We start from the raw sequence: 14,509 nt of genomic DNA on the forward strand, positions 1-14,509 counted from the left end.
TATTGGGCATGCCATCAACTTTTTAATAGACTCATTGGTACAACGCAATGACTTGTTTTATGAGTATGAGGGGGAATGTGAAGCGTACCCTTGCCTGTGAACGTACAGTATATAGTACAGTGGCAGGAAGAGCGAGCCAGCACAGGAGAGGCCACTTCCTTCCTGGCTCTCGCTGTATCCTCCGTCCACCATACGTCTGAATTAGCTTCCTGAGGAGCAATTCTGTGGGAGAGGACGCAGAGCTTTAACGCACGCTCATTTCAGATGAGACGGCTGCCAGCAGGAGGGGCTCCGAAAACCTGATGCCCCGTAACTCAGTAAACAGCAGTCAAGGTGAAGACATCGCACAAAGGCCCATACACTGATAATCAAATCAACAAATTAAAATTACTGGTAATGTGATGAGGGTTTGGGTGAAAGTCAAAAGAGAGTTTAGGACGACAAGAACTATTGGAGCAAAATAATTATTCAGATATTTAAGTTGAGTGGAAATACCGTGGAAGTCCCACATTCACAATTGTATTTAAATGAAAGGGTATACATATTATGAACATAAAACCAGCCCAAATGTACAAAGTTATTAAAAGTAAAAGTACTCATTATGGAGATTGGCCCCTTTAAGAGGGCTATATTATTTTATATGTGATAATTCTGCTGATTATGTCTGATGCATTAAAATGTAAGAAATATTTTAGTCGTATAATATTACACTTTTAAAAGTCCCATAACCATATAAGGGCAGATAATATTTAAATATCAACAGAAACCTTTTACAGTTGTTGGAAAAATAATCTTCATCGCCAACGCTCTGTGATGGACAAACGTATAGCTCTAATGTTAACACTGTACTGGTCGAGGTGGAGCTATTTAAACTACCTTTATAGTAAAACATTTGTATTCAATGTGTCAAATGTATTGTTTGTAAAATCTTGATAAGCAAGTATCTATAGCTGTCAGATAAATATAGGGCTGTAATAAGTACAATATTTATCTTTGAATAGTGTGAAATTATTGTATAAAGTAAATCAAATGGAAGGAGAACCTCAAAAACAGTAACTTAAGGTACAGTAACTTTAGTGAATACATACTCTCCACCACTACTACAAAATAGTCTACATGTGGGAATTAGTGCAATTCTGAAAAATTGTGCATTACATGCATTTTTATTTCAGCGTAAAAGAATAGAGCAAAATCCAGCCCAATAGTTTTGATAATTTGAATATTTTTTTTTTTTTTCAGTTGCAGTTTTTATATTTTCAAATTTCAATCTTTTTCTATACTTTCAGATCGTATTTTTTCATTGTCAGACTTTTGGCCTGGATTAGACGCGTAGACACAAGTGGGTCATACTGGATCTGTGTGTTTACACTCATTTGGTTTGATCTTGAAGCATACCGTGTGTGTTCATGTCTCTGTACGCATGCGTTGAGGTGCATGAAGTGTTTAGTTGCTCGCTCATCGTAAAGCTCATGCACGCATGCGTGTGGGCTATTGTGCCCGTGTGTCCTGCATGTGTGTTCACCCCCGCGGACCCTCGAGCACCACAGAGCATGTTAGGATAGGCAGCGGGGAGCGTGACTGAGGCTGGACGGTGATGAGACAGGACAGCTTTACAGCAGCGGGGCACGCTGCTGCATCAGAACACAGGCTGGATTTGAATATTGGCATTAGAGCGCTGAAGCTGTGCACCCTCTACCCACCAGCCCCGAGGCTCTGTGGAGCTCTAGCCCAGCCCTGGACCCTCATTCTGGGGGAAGGCACCACCGAGCCTCAGCCTCAGTTGACCTGATTACACTGGACTAGACTCTTCCTCAGTGTATTTTCCAAAGTTTCCCTATGGTCGAGTGTGAGCCACAGTTTGCTGACGTGTGTCTGTCCGTGTGAATGTGATGACATGGAGGTTATGGAGGTGCTACTGTGAGGAAAGGGAAACTGAGCTCCCGTTTCTTTCAGCCTACAAGTAGCGGCTGGCCACAGAGTTGCATTCTGGACCGAACCCAAAACCACAAAGCCCTGTGTGTTTAGAGTGAAGAAGGGTGGGAGCATGCAGTCTTGGGGCTGGGCTGGACTCTACGGAGCAGGGATAAGGATCTGCATATAAAAAAAAATCTGGAAGATAAATTAAGAATTCCTGAGGGGAAACCCAACGTCAGTGCAGGATATTCAGACTCAGAAATAAGAGAATGTGGAGGGAATAAAGACTCAAAGCTATATGCTAAATGAATATGTCGACGTTAAAAAAACTACATTATGTAGGCTACATTATATCTCATAGGGTGAAGGAAAAGAGAGTTCACCCTATGAAAATGAAATAAGAGAGATGCTGCACATCTGGCAGCTCAGCTCCACACAAAAAAAAAAAGCCACGAAACATGAGTACAAAGCCCCAACTCTGTTAGATGTAACCATTAAGCTCAACAGGCATTTTAAAGTGCGACGCTCACATGCGGTAAGGCTTTTTTAAAACAACGGCGTGTTGAGTGTTCAGTTGAGTCACAGCCACGAACAAGTGAACCGCTGGAAAGCCAGACGTGTTGGCAACCAAGGGAACAATACAATAGACAGACACTGCTCTGTAATGCAATGCCCACTGATGGATTCCAAATGAAGATGTCATCTACTACACAAGTCTGTTTGGGAAACGATAATGTTGACAGGAACGTTCAGTCTGGTGCAAAATGGAGGAAATGTTAGCCTGAAGGTAGGAGAACACCGGTTTGTGACTGGAGCACTGTGAAGCTGAAGTCAGTGATTAACACGGATGATTAAGGTGCTATATTGGATGTGCTCTGAGAAGATTCACCAAGAAACCGGGCGGAGTTCAGAGATCCTTTGAAAGAGGTCATTCCAGATGTATTCAATCGGCGCTGCAGCAACAGAGGAAGCCTTCTTTTGTCTTAACCACATCGTCTACGTCTGTTACAAGAAGATGCACTCACAGGGCCTTCTTCTTCTTCTGAATGAGCCATTGTCTCGAGTCTCTGGTCCACAGCAGCCACAAACAACAACAACAACAATAGCAAAGGAAGACGACAGAAACAAATAACAATTGTGCGTTTTTTTCGGCAGAGGAGAAAGAAGTGGCCGATTGTTGAGTTTGTGCACGTCAGCGATCATGAGGAAAGGATGGGGGGGTCAGAGAAACAAAGAAACATGTCATTTGTTTGGAGTAGAACTTGAACCACAGTCCTTAAATATTGAAGAGAGCGAGGGGGACTGTGTGATGTGGTCTGTGTTCTTGGTGGAGTGTGTGTGGGGGCGTGTGTGTGTGGGGGAGGGAGGGGGGGGGGGGGGGGGGGGGGGGGGGGGGGGGGGGGGGGGGGGGGGGGGGGGGGTTGTGATGATGACTTCATTGTATGTCTGCATGCGTCAACACATACATATAGTCCAAGCTATTATATTTGAATGGGCCTTTAATGTCAAGTCCCTATAAAGCTCAGCCAGGCTCCAATTTAAGAATACTGCATACTAAATATAGAATGTGTCTCTACCCTATCATTTAATCATAGGGGCTAATTTGGGGTCAGGCCCGTTGGCGGATATAGCAGCATATTATATATGCATGCCCATTAAAATGCCAACAAAGGAATGCTGCACAATACTTTGATATTACATGCAGGGCCCTGTGAGAGATTAAAAAATGTTTATTATTGTATCAGATCGAACTTCATTGTCAGTGCACTATAAGAACTGAGGCAACAAAACACCGTTTAGCAAACAACTACAAGTGCAGAAAACAGTAAAGTGCAAAGTAATGTGAATGTACACTGTACAATGTAGATATGAATCTACTTAGATATATACAGTATGAACAGTGTGATGTGAGTATGCTTGATATACAGTATTAACAGCAGAACGTGCACCAGTTGCATTATGGAAAATGTAAAGATATACAGAACTAAACAGAAACTACAAACTACAACCACCAAGTTGAATTGCACTTCTATTGGTCACTGGATGAATCAAAATTGTTCCATTAAAAGTTAATAAAATAACAGTTGTCATAATCTTTTGATGAATATTTACGCAATCCGTCTCTAATGCAGATTTACTGAGTTACCTGGAGACTCCGTCCAACATTGGCTCAAAGCAGAAAGTTAACAGGAAACCTTAACTGTAAACCTGCTTACGACATGCTGCAGCTCCTCACATGAACTCTGTGGAAATGTTCCTTTGACCTTCTGTATTCAATGGGAAGTTTCCATTGATGCCCTCCACAGTTCACTCGAGGACACTTGTTGTTGTAACTCAGTCTGTGTGTAATAAGATCCTCATTCTATCACAGCCTCCATCAGATGCACAATTATTGATGAGCAACACCTCTCAAGTGGTCCATGTCGAGGCATTCTTTCCAATTTCATCCTCCCACCATGTGTTATTCACCACAATGCAATTTATAATTACTTTTCTTCATCTGATACTTGATTATCTTGATTTGTAGCATCAGAAAGGAATCTGGTTATTTTCACAAGCCAAACAAATGTACTGTTTAATAAGATAAGATAAGATAATCCTTTAGTCGTCCCGCAGACGCACATTTACGAATTTACAGCAGCAGAAGGTAAAGAGCAAACAAGAGACATAGTCAAAAAGAAACAAGATCAAAACAAGTATTATAAATAAGCAAATAAGCAATAAAAAAAACTGTAATAATATTGGGTCAACAAGCTTAATGTGACTTTTTCAACCAATGAGGGGCCCATTGATGTGCGTGAGTCAGACAATCAACTATTTTTCCTAAAAGCCACCTCAACTATAGACTTTTATGCAGAGTAAAGATTGTAGGATTATTCCTATTTTTAAAACTGAATTGTCATGCCCCACACCATTTTCTGCCAGACTAGTTGTTGTTTGACATGCGGTTAATAACTAAATGATCGACAATCTGGCTGTCGGACAATCAGAAGAATTTCTACCATGTCAGAGTTTTGGTTGGCTGCAGTCTGAGCAGTTCCATAATTTGATTTCCTACATGGCAGCTGTAAAAATAATCCTCTAAGTGAAAACGTTGTAATATTACTGGAGTAGTATTTCACATATTGTGGCTAAAAATGTAGTTGTGACTGGGACTAGGACTGTGCTGCAGACCATAATGTCTGCATCACCCAGCCATCTGCAGCTCCGTGTTTGTATTGCTTCTTCTTCCTTCCTGTTAAAAGTAGAATTGCACACAGGAACTCTGCCTGTTTTTTAATTTGTGAAAATATTTGAGGAAGTGTCCACGTTATTTAAATAAAGTTATAGAAATTGTGACTGGACAAGATGGAAAGATGGCATTACACGATGAGAATATGTTTTGGCAAATGTTTAGAAAGGCTGATAAAAAAAGTGCAGAATGAATTAATAAAAACATACAACGTTGAGGCTTGAGAGACTTCAGAGATGCCCGACCAGACAACTACGAATGCATCAATCACTGGGGAGAAAGAGACTTTGTACGGCAGCTTGAATATCCCTGGAATCCATCTAAAACTACAGATATTTTCTGTTGGCCTAGCTGTCGCTCATTCCCCATAATAATTTAGAAAAAGGAGCAATAGAAAGAGCAAACACAGTCCCAGAGTCAGACTCAATGAGAGGAGTTATGAGTCATCATTATACCGTTTACAGATGGCTGACAGTCCTGCTCGCAGTAAGAGCCACTTCACCATCCAGTGTTATCAGTCCCATTAGCACCAACCTGCAAACACTGACTCACTCCAGGCATCCAATCTGCCATTCGCTATCATCCAATGGAAAGTTGGCTTTCCAAACTAAATTATTCATACGAAGTGTGTTAAAGGCATATGAGCCATGGGCTTTCCCAACACGTTGGACTTAAAATAACCTCAAATCAAGACAATGTTTCCCACTGATTCATAGGTATTGTTAATTGTCCTTCTACCAAAATATCAGATCCGGAGAATCAAAAGAAAACATGACTCCTACAACCTAAGTGAACAAGGAAGTGAAGTAATAACAGAACAGCATTATTTTCCACATTCATGAATCACCAGTCTTCCACAACAAATTCCTCTCTTTCACACGATGACTCTGAATTCTGATCACTGCAAAGAGTCATGACCTTACAGTAAGAATGTCTCACATCCATGTCCGTCTCCTTCAAACAGGATTATGAATTCTTGCACTTTTTCAGACAGGTTACATTTTTCCAGGCCAGCCGTTGTAAAACTCGAGGTAAATTTCCACTCGCCGCGTCGACAAGTGGAGGATTAGGGTGTCAAGTAGGTAAATAAAGCCTGATACTTGATCGATGCTGTGTGTGTGTGTGTGTGTGTGTGTTCTGTCACTCACTGAGACGGGGCTGTCGCAATGAGCAATGAAACCAAAGAGGGCCTCTGTTTCCTGTTTATAGCATCTTTGCTGTTAATGCTTTGTCCCCGGAGACAACACAGAAAGCTCCAGCTGATAAAAGGTGCAAAGGACGGTTTAAGAATAAGAATCGGACAAAGATATTTGTTACGATGGCACTGTTTTTACCGTAGCTAATCTCTTATTAGTGATATCAGAACATTAATCTTGTAGCACTATCTGTAAACATGGTTAAACACACCTACTAGAAACATTTACAGCCGCGTCTGTCCCCTTTAAAGTGTGTGGGATCGAGTGCCTTTTCCACTTTACAGCACAACAAATCAATGTTAAGATGGATGGGAGGAGGCGCAAAGGAAAACCAGTGAGATATGACTCAGTTGAACAAAATGAAAAACATGTTGACATCTAATATTGTACACGGACAGTGTGATAGTTTCAGTGAGGTATAAAACAAGGGAAAGAGGATCCTTTGTGAATCAATTATAAGGCAAAGGTCGTGCACAGAATGACAGGAGATACTGATCCAAGCGAACCTGTGACCTCTGAAAACAAGCAGTGAGTGGGAGGTCTGAGGCAAAAGGCAGAGTTTGAGGTCAGGGTCCATTTGACATCGTTTTGAGAGCATAAAGGTCTCAGGTCTCCAACCAAGACCTCGCCCGAACAGTTTGACCCCGAGAACATGTGAAGGATGCTTTACAGATGCAGCAGTTCAGACAAAATACTTATATTATTATAATATTTAGAAGCTCAACAATTTAACGAATGCATGAATTCTCTTAACTCTTTGTGTTCGTCCCAGAATCAATCCAATGAGCAAAGAAAGGACACCTGGAAGCACCAGACCAGTGGTTGCTTCCCGGCCTGGTCAGTGCATAGTTTACACAATACGCTATACTATTAAGCCTCTGGTCAAGCTGAGTGTTTTGCAGATTTACTACTGCCCTCAAGCATTGTCAAACTTCCCCTTTATGTCAACAACTGTGCACTGGGCAGTGATCCCTGTAATGGTCACATAAAGGGTGTCAGTGTGTCAGACACCGGCGTCAAAAGCAGTTGTGTCCAGTTTAATGGCGGCTCCTTGATTTAATGACCATGTGACATTCGGCATGAGAGGACCCCGAGGTTATCCGTGGCTGGAGCCAGACCGTGTGTCTGCCAATCTGGTGCTCACACTGTGAGCCGCTATTCTCTGTGAACCCCTCAGGGAAGCTTGGACTGGTCCACCAACTGCTCATTAGGGGGGTACTAAAGCTTCCTGCAAGAGCTCTAGCAGATCAAAGAGCAGAGGACGGTGGGCAACTCGATCCCAGGACGCAGGCTAATCAAAGTTAAATTCTGGATAAGCCTCCGAGTTTCACCATGGGCTAATAGCTGCAGACAATGTGATTTTGATTAAGGCTGATGGCACTGGGAAAATTCGTTCTCTTTGAACCTCCACGGGGTTAAAAGCAAAGACCACCTCTGTGACTGACAGCCATGAAACATGGGAACGCACAAACTGCCGGTGACATTTACCAAACAGCAGAGTCAAAGATCTGCGAGCGCGCTGGGCTCTTGCAAGGTCGCGCAGAGAGCTGGCAGATGGCCGACTGGGACACATTATGAAAAGTACCCCCGTGTTCGACAAGTTAACATGAAACATTTCCTGTCGTTTCAAGCGACTGTAAATTTGTTTCCCCCGGGGGCCGCAATCTCATTAGAGACGAACAGACATTCTTCCAGTAGAATCAACACCATAGACACGTTGTACATTCAGATCATGCGTTTCAGAAATGGCTTCAAATCCAACAAAAACTAAACAAACACATTTGAGAATGCAGACTTTCTGTTTAAACGATCTGTTAACGATTACATCTCGGGGCCTGAGATTTAATCTGTTGAAGATCAAATCAACTGCATGAAAGGCGTACTCGTGTGAAGCTCATCAGGAACAAACAAGAGACCACTCCTCGCGCCCCGGACAAGACATGAGACCACTTAGTCTCATGTTTTGGGCGACATAGGCGATGACAAGCGCCAGTTTGTTCACATCCGACCACCCCGCCCGCCGTTCAAAAAGCTGAGCTGGTAAATTAGGTAAACGTGAATCCATGCATGTCCCCACATGCACGGTAAGAGGAGTGTGTCTCCTGTTGAGGGACAAGCACAAAAGGAAGGCCGAACTTCCACCCCTGAGGGGACAATAAGGCCTGTCACAGGGACACTTACCCTGCTCAACACCTCCGCCACAGGACAGGTGATGAGGCTCCTGTCTTCCTGCAGGGGACGAGCAATACATCAGAGAGAACTATCGGATGGACAACATCCTCTTTCAGTCGTCGTCATCCGAGGGTGAACTACAACAGGAGAAGCTGCTGGCGCACGACTCTCCTTAGATGAGGCTTTGTTTAGCTTGTTCGCTAACGGTGGGATTTAGGCCCGATCTGCTAACCATCTCTCAACCTCAATGGTTGGTGTTGTAGCTCATTAGCCAGCCTACAGGAGCCATACATCACCGGGCATGTGGAAACCATTTTGAATTCACCTGGTCCCTCGGCTGAGGCAAAAGTGGCCTGTTTAAGATGTAGAGCGCTCCATATTGATACTAATAGGCACAGTATTTATAGGCTTCAGCTGCTGTGTCTTGAGAGGAAGGTTGTACTGAGGCCATTAGCCCGGATGGAGATCCACATCTGCTCTGTGCCAGCTGTTTAACGGACTCTTTTGGCGGGCATGGGCAAGTTTTCCTTCTGTTGTAAAAGACCTTTGAAGTCTGTCTTGCTTCCAGTGAAGCGCTGCCTGTCCAGAGTTATCCTCCATTACGGGGCATAACAGTATTTCAAGAGAAAGTCTTTACTCTGAAAGAAAGTATGAAATACAAATTGCAAGGTAACACTTTACGATGGAAAAATATGGGTTCACAGTTCCATAGATCATCAGAAGAGGAAACCACAACCCAAAGTATTCTACATGTATGTCTCATTGTCCACCTGTAAGCTCTCAATATTACTCAATTTAAGTGAATATACTGCTTCTATGTCACACTATCATCACACGCTGTAGTCAGTTGAGATATCGGGTGTTGTAACTCACTTGACTTAACTTGTGAAAACCATGACCTGGAATGATTTATGCAATCATATGTTACATGTATTTATTATGCTTTATGTTCAAGTGTGACCTCTGTGTTTTACTTGGCTGCAAGTTGAAAGTTCAAGCTGACCACAGCTGCTGTTGTTGTTTTCTTTCAAGCCAGTATAAGGTGAGTATTTGACAGTCTGTTTGATTTCAATACTTTAATAAGACAACATATAAGGCCTCTTCTGCCAAAATACAGTTCTTATTTTAATATTGTTCCAACAACCTTTTACAGTGTTTAATATTATTGCAGGTGGCAGAGCTGCCATATAGACATGACAACCTCTCCAGCCATCCAGCTGACAGACACCGACCCACATACTAAGACTAATCCCCTACTTTCCAGAGTTTGTTTTCACAAAGAGCCTGAATGTGTTGGCTTGGGCTGTTTATGTGAGGACCTTTTGGCCGAAGGACCTCGACGTCTGCCTGTAGAGCGTGTCTCATAATGCCAGCTCCTTCTCTGGCGAGGCCCTTCATCGTCTGGTATTGTCTCACTACAGGAAAGATGTTCTGCCAACGGCTGTGAGTCCCCGAGCCAAGCGGAAATACCCAGGGAATGTCTCCCCATGTGATGGAATTGCTGCTTCTCTCACTACTTACACAAATATTGATCTTTAACATTCGGAAATATTACACACACTGCATTCCTGACATTCTCCTCGTACACTTCTTCAGTAGGTGTGAGCTGCGCAGACACACGCCACTGCTTGTTGGAGATCAAAACTAAACAATTCTTCATGTCCATCCAAACTACTTTGGACCCGAGTCAACAATTCTGACATTTTCAGGACTTTATTTTTTTTCCTCCCTTTCTTTCTGTGAGATTGTGAGCTCTAAAACTAAACAATGTAGGGGCATGTGGTTCCTCCACCAGATGCAGACACCGTACAAAAGGCGTCGTAACTGCCAGGAGTGTGGTGGGGAGAGGGTTAAAGGTCAGCACAGAGGGCAAGATAAACAAAAGAGGACACACCGGTGAAAGCATGTTTAGGTCAACCACCAGGTCTGGGCCTTAAGTCACTCATGAAGGAGGAGAGAAACCATCGTTACGCAATATACTTTAGGAGATAAAAGCGGCACTGAAGATGAAATGACTGCAGAAAAGTAAAATCTGTCTCCTAGAAATTATGTTCATATGCTTGTATTAGCACAGACAGTTTTGTAGGACACTTAATGCAACTCAAAGCACTCTATTTAGGTTGGAGAAGGCTTTGTGAACATCTTGTTTAAATATAAATAAAGGTTTAACGTTGACTTTGTCAATATCTAACTAAAACCATAATCCTTCCCTATAAGTCTGTGATTATGGATTTCTTTTGGCCACAGGTCAAGAGGAACAAGCTGTCCACACAGCATTAACATATTATTATTGCCTTATAAAGTTGACCTCCAGCCTCACTGGTGTCATTTGGAGTCATGTGTCTGGCCACCTGATGAATTAAGTCACTCTTCATTTAGCTCTGTTTTTGGTCTCCAACTCCTGAAGGAAATATCACTCTTTATCTGCTAAATGCTCCACTGTACCCACCAGCTGATTGTTCCTGTCTGCCTTTTGGTGCTGGGAGTGTGTCGTACTGGGGCTGTAAAACCAAAACAATGAGCTGAATGATGTTAAAGCATGTCAGAGTTGGGTGATATGATCCATTGTTAATATGAACATAGTGCATCTTAAAGAGTCCTTGTAAGGTCAAAGATCGACCTATCCTAGGGACGTCATGAAGTGAATCCACAACCCTCTTCTTTTCCCTGCGGTCACAATCAAACCAGAGAAACATATTTCATTCCAAGACAAATGTGCTTCATCAAGTTTGAGCAATACCACAACTTGTTAAGGTGCCCCAGGCCGCTTATTGTTGAACTTAACTTATACGGAAGACAAAGCGCTGCTACAGACGATTACCTCTGTGGCTCCAAATAGCCACCACATGGCTCACAAGGCCGTCGTCTGCTACAGAGATGCCAGCAAATGGTCCAAGATGGAATGGGGCAGGAAGCTGACCATGGTGCGGCTTCCTTCCTTTGAAGTGTCATTAATCCTCAAGCTCGTTTGTGTGTGTGTGTGACCCAAGCCCACTTAAAAAACAGGTTACAGATATATTGTTCCGTTAGGATTTTTAAAAAGTCTTCAATATCCCTTAAAACAACTGGGCACAGTGTTGTGTTTTAAGCAAAAGTTTAAAAACAGAAGTAAAAAGTGAATTAGTTGGGGACTATTTTCAGTTGTGCGTCAACATACATTTGGTGCCCTTACAGCAGCAGTACGATGTTCAACTCAAAATACTGCATACTCTCAGGATCTGAAACTCAAATTGGTCCTCACAAACCAAGTGTAAGGGCACACAAGCAGCTACAACCAGTGTGATCTCTCGCAGTTGAAACATCACAGATCCTTTCGGACCCGTCGCCCTCGCTGTGCGTGATCTCTCACAGCTTTTACAGGATTATCACCTCCAGTTAACAGGGTCTTAAACGGCTGGCTGGCACCAGGAATCATGCACGGAATTAGCCACCTGCTAAGTCTGCCATCCGCAACCACATAGCAGCAGCAGAGTGAGAACTCTCGACACAGGAAGTGCAAAAGATGGCGTCAAACAAGGTTGAGGTCGCTCGCCACCTCGCACACAGGGAACGGGATCAGCAGCTGGTGTTACTGTGCCCAGATGTGGCGCCAGAGCTGCAACCCCGGCATCAGTCTGGAGTGTAGCAGAAAGGGGAACTTCTATTTTGAGAAATGCCATACCTCTAATAATACAGGAGTGTATTGATCTCTTTTTAAATCTCTTTTCTCTCAAGGCTATGTGGAGCGTGCTGGCCATTCTACGTACTATCAGTTTTGACACGTTTTCCTGTGAGTGACAGACAGAGAGCTGCCTCAGTTTGGGCCTCTTGAGTGTGAAATGCTCTGCTGGGGTACCACAGCAGAGTAAGGAAAGGAGTGTGTGCATTTGACGTGTGTGTGTGTGTGTGTGTGTGTGTGTGTGTGTGTGTGTGTGTGTGTGTGTGTGTGCACCGTGCGTGGATCATGTGAGCTGTTTCGGAGCGTGTTTATATTCTCTGTAAAATATTACTCGGTGGATCTGCGTGCACTGTGCTTCCTCACTCGCCTGTCGACCTGTCAAGAGTGATGAGCTTGAGAATGAGAAACAGGTGTGTGTGTGTGAAATGCGCGGATCACTCCTTTATCTCTCTTTCACTCTTCCCCCTCTCCCGACCTCTACTAGCTGTGTTTTATGACAAAGGGGGGGGGGGGCAGAGAAAACACAGAACAGGAGAGAGGACGGTCACTGAGAACGAGCAACACATCGCTGCAAAGTTTGCTTTTTTATTCTTTCATTTTGGATCACACATTGAGGGCAACCACATATTACCTCATCAATTATTGCCCACAGCTAATTAACACATATGTTTCACTAAGAAAGGCCAAAAAGAAAGAAAAACATTGAAATAAGTCATGTAAATGGCATGTTTTCCCACACATAAGGAACATTTTCTGGTATTATTGTAATCGAACTGCATCACATGTGACCATCGACAACATAAAAGGGGATGAAGATGCTCAGATCATAGGGTTTCTTCCCTTTTTTCCCTGTCAAAGGTTATTTTTGGGGAGTTTTTCCTGATCCGATGTGAGGTCAAAGGTCAGGGATGTCGTATGTGTACAGATTGTAAAGCCCTCTAAAGGCAAATTTGTAATTTGTGATATTGGGCTATACAAAATAAACTGAATTGAATTGAATTGAATTGAATCATCTGGTAATGGTGAGGCTATTAAAAGCTAAAAGTCAGGGAAGATAATGTGGGATTGTGAGTGCACTGTTCCTTAATCAACAACAGGAGAACAATCCTGATTAAAGCTGACACAATCAAACAATCAATCAATCAATCAACTGAATGCTGGATTGATATTAGTTAACAGGTAGGCTAGTATAATCAGTCAGCATGAATGAAGCCATTTTCAAACTACTTAGTGGGCAATTAATCATTTCATAAAAATGTCACATTTTGGTTTCTAACCAAACATCTGTAAAAACACCTTGTGTTTGGTGCCGAATAACAATGATGTTCCCATGTTAATACACTAAGTTAATATAGTGAACATGGTAAACATATTGCCTGTTAACCATTAGCATTACAGCATTTAGCTCAGTACAGCCTCACAAAGCTGCTAGAATACGGTTGTCAACTGTGCAGGTTTCAGTGGCAGTACACTTTTGGTCGGCTTCCCCCCACCCCATACTTTATAAAGGCTGTATAAGTTAATACATTGTTATTAAACAACATATTTTGCTTCAGGTGTTTTCCAGTTCTTTCCAAACAAATGTGACAGCCTTGACGGCGACGGTAAAGACGATAAGAATAATGCAAAAAACGAGCGTAAAAACACAAGTAGGGCTACTAATATAAAGGTAAAACAATATTTCTTATGAATTAAATGATGTAGAATTCATAGATTTGTTCAGTCATTGCTGCCTATATGACTTACAACACATTACAAACTTTTTAAAAGCAGGGTTGGTAATCTTGATAAATTAAGCAAAAAATGATCCAACCGCTAAAAAACAACCAGTGTTGTCATCTCTTTTCAAATGACAGCAGCGAGCAGAACCATCTCCAAAACGGACTAAATGAGCAAGACATTTGTACAGACCATTATTTCAGGCCTCCATTTAAAGCCCCCCTTCCAAAATTATAAATATGGCCCTAAACATATCACGATGAACGTGAACAACCAACACGACTGTTAGATTGCGGAAGACTCCGGAGTCGGCAGAAAGTGCATGAGCAGAACATTACATTGCATTTGGTGCCGAATGAAACTAGAATATCCACACCAAAAAAGGTTTTTGAAGAAGATTACCAACCCCAGCTTCAGGTCGGAGAGTTTAGCGCTTTTAGAAATAGCTAGTGCCTCAGCTACTTCAATCACATATGTCAACATAAGCAATTATGCAACTTGATTTGATTAAACTTCCACCAATAATACTGCTGACACTATAATAATGTCTATGAAGCCAAATTACTTATCGTGACGGTACATTAGACACTTGGGTCTCAAGTTATGAAGGGATATTTG

Source organism: Cyclopterus lumpus, chromosome 16 (assembly GCF_009769545.1).
Source record: "Cyclopterus lumpus isolate fCycLum1 chromosome 16, fCycLum1.pri, whole genome shotgun sequence".
NCBI lineage: Eukaryota > Metazoa > Chordata > Actinopteri > Perciformes > Cyclopteridae > Cyclopterus > Cyclopterus lumpus.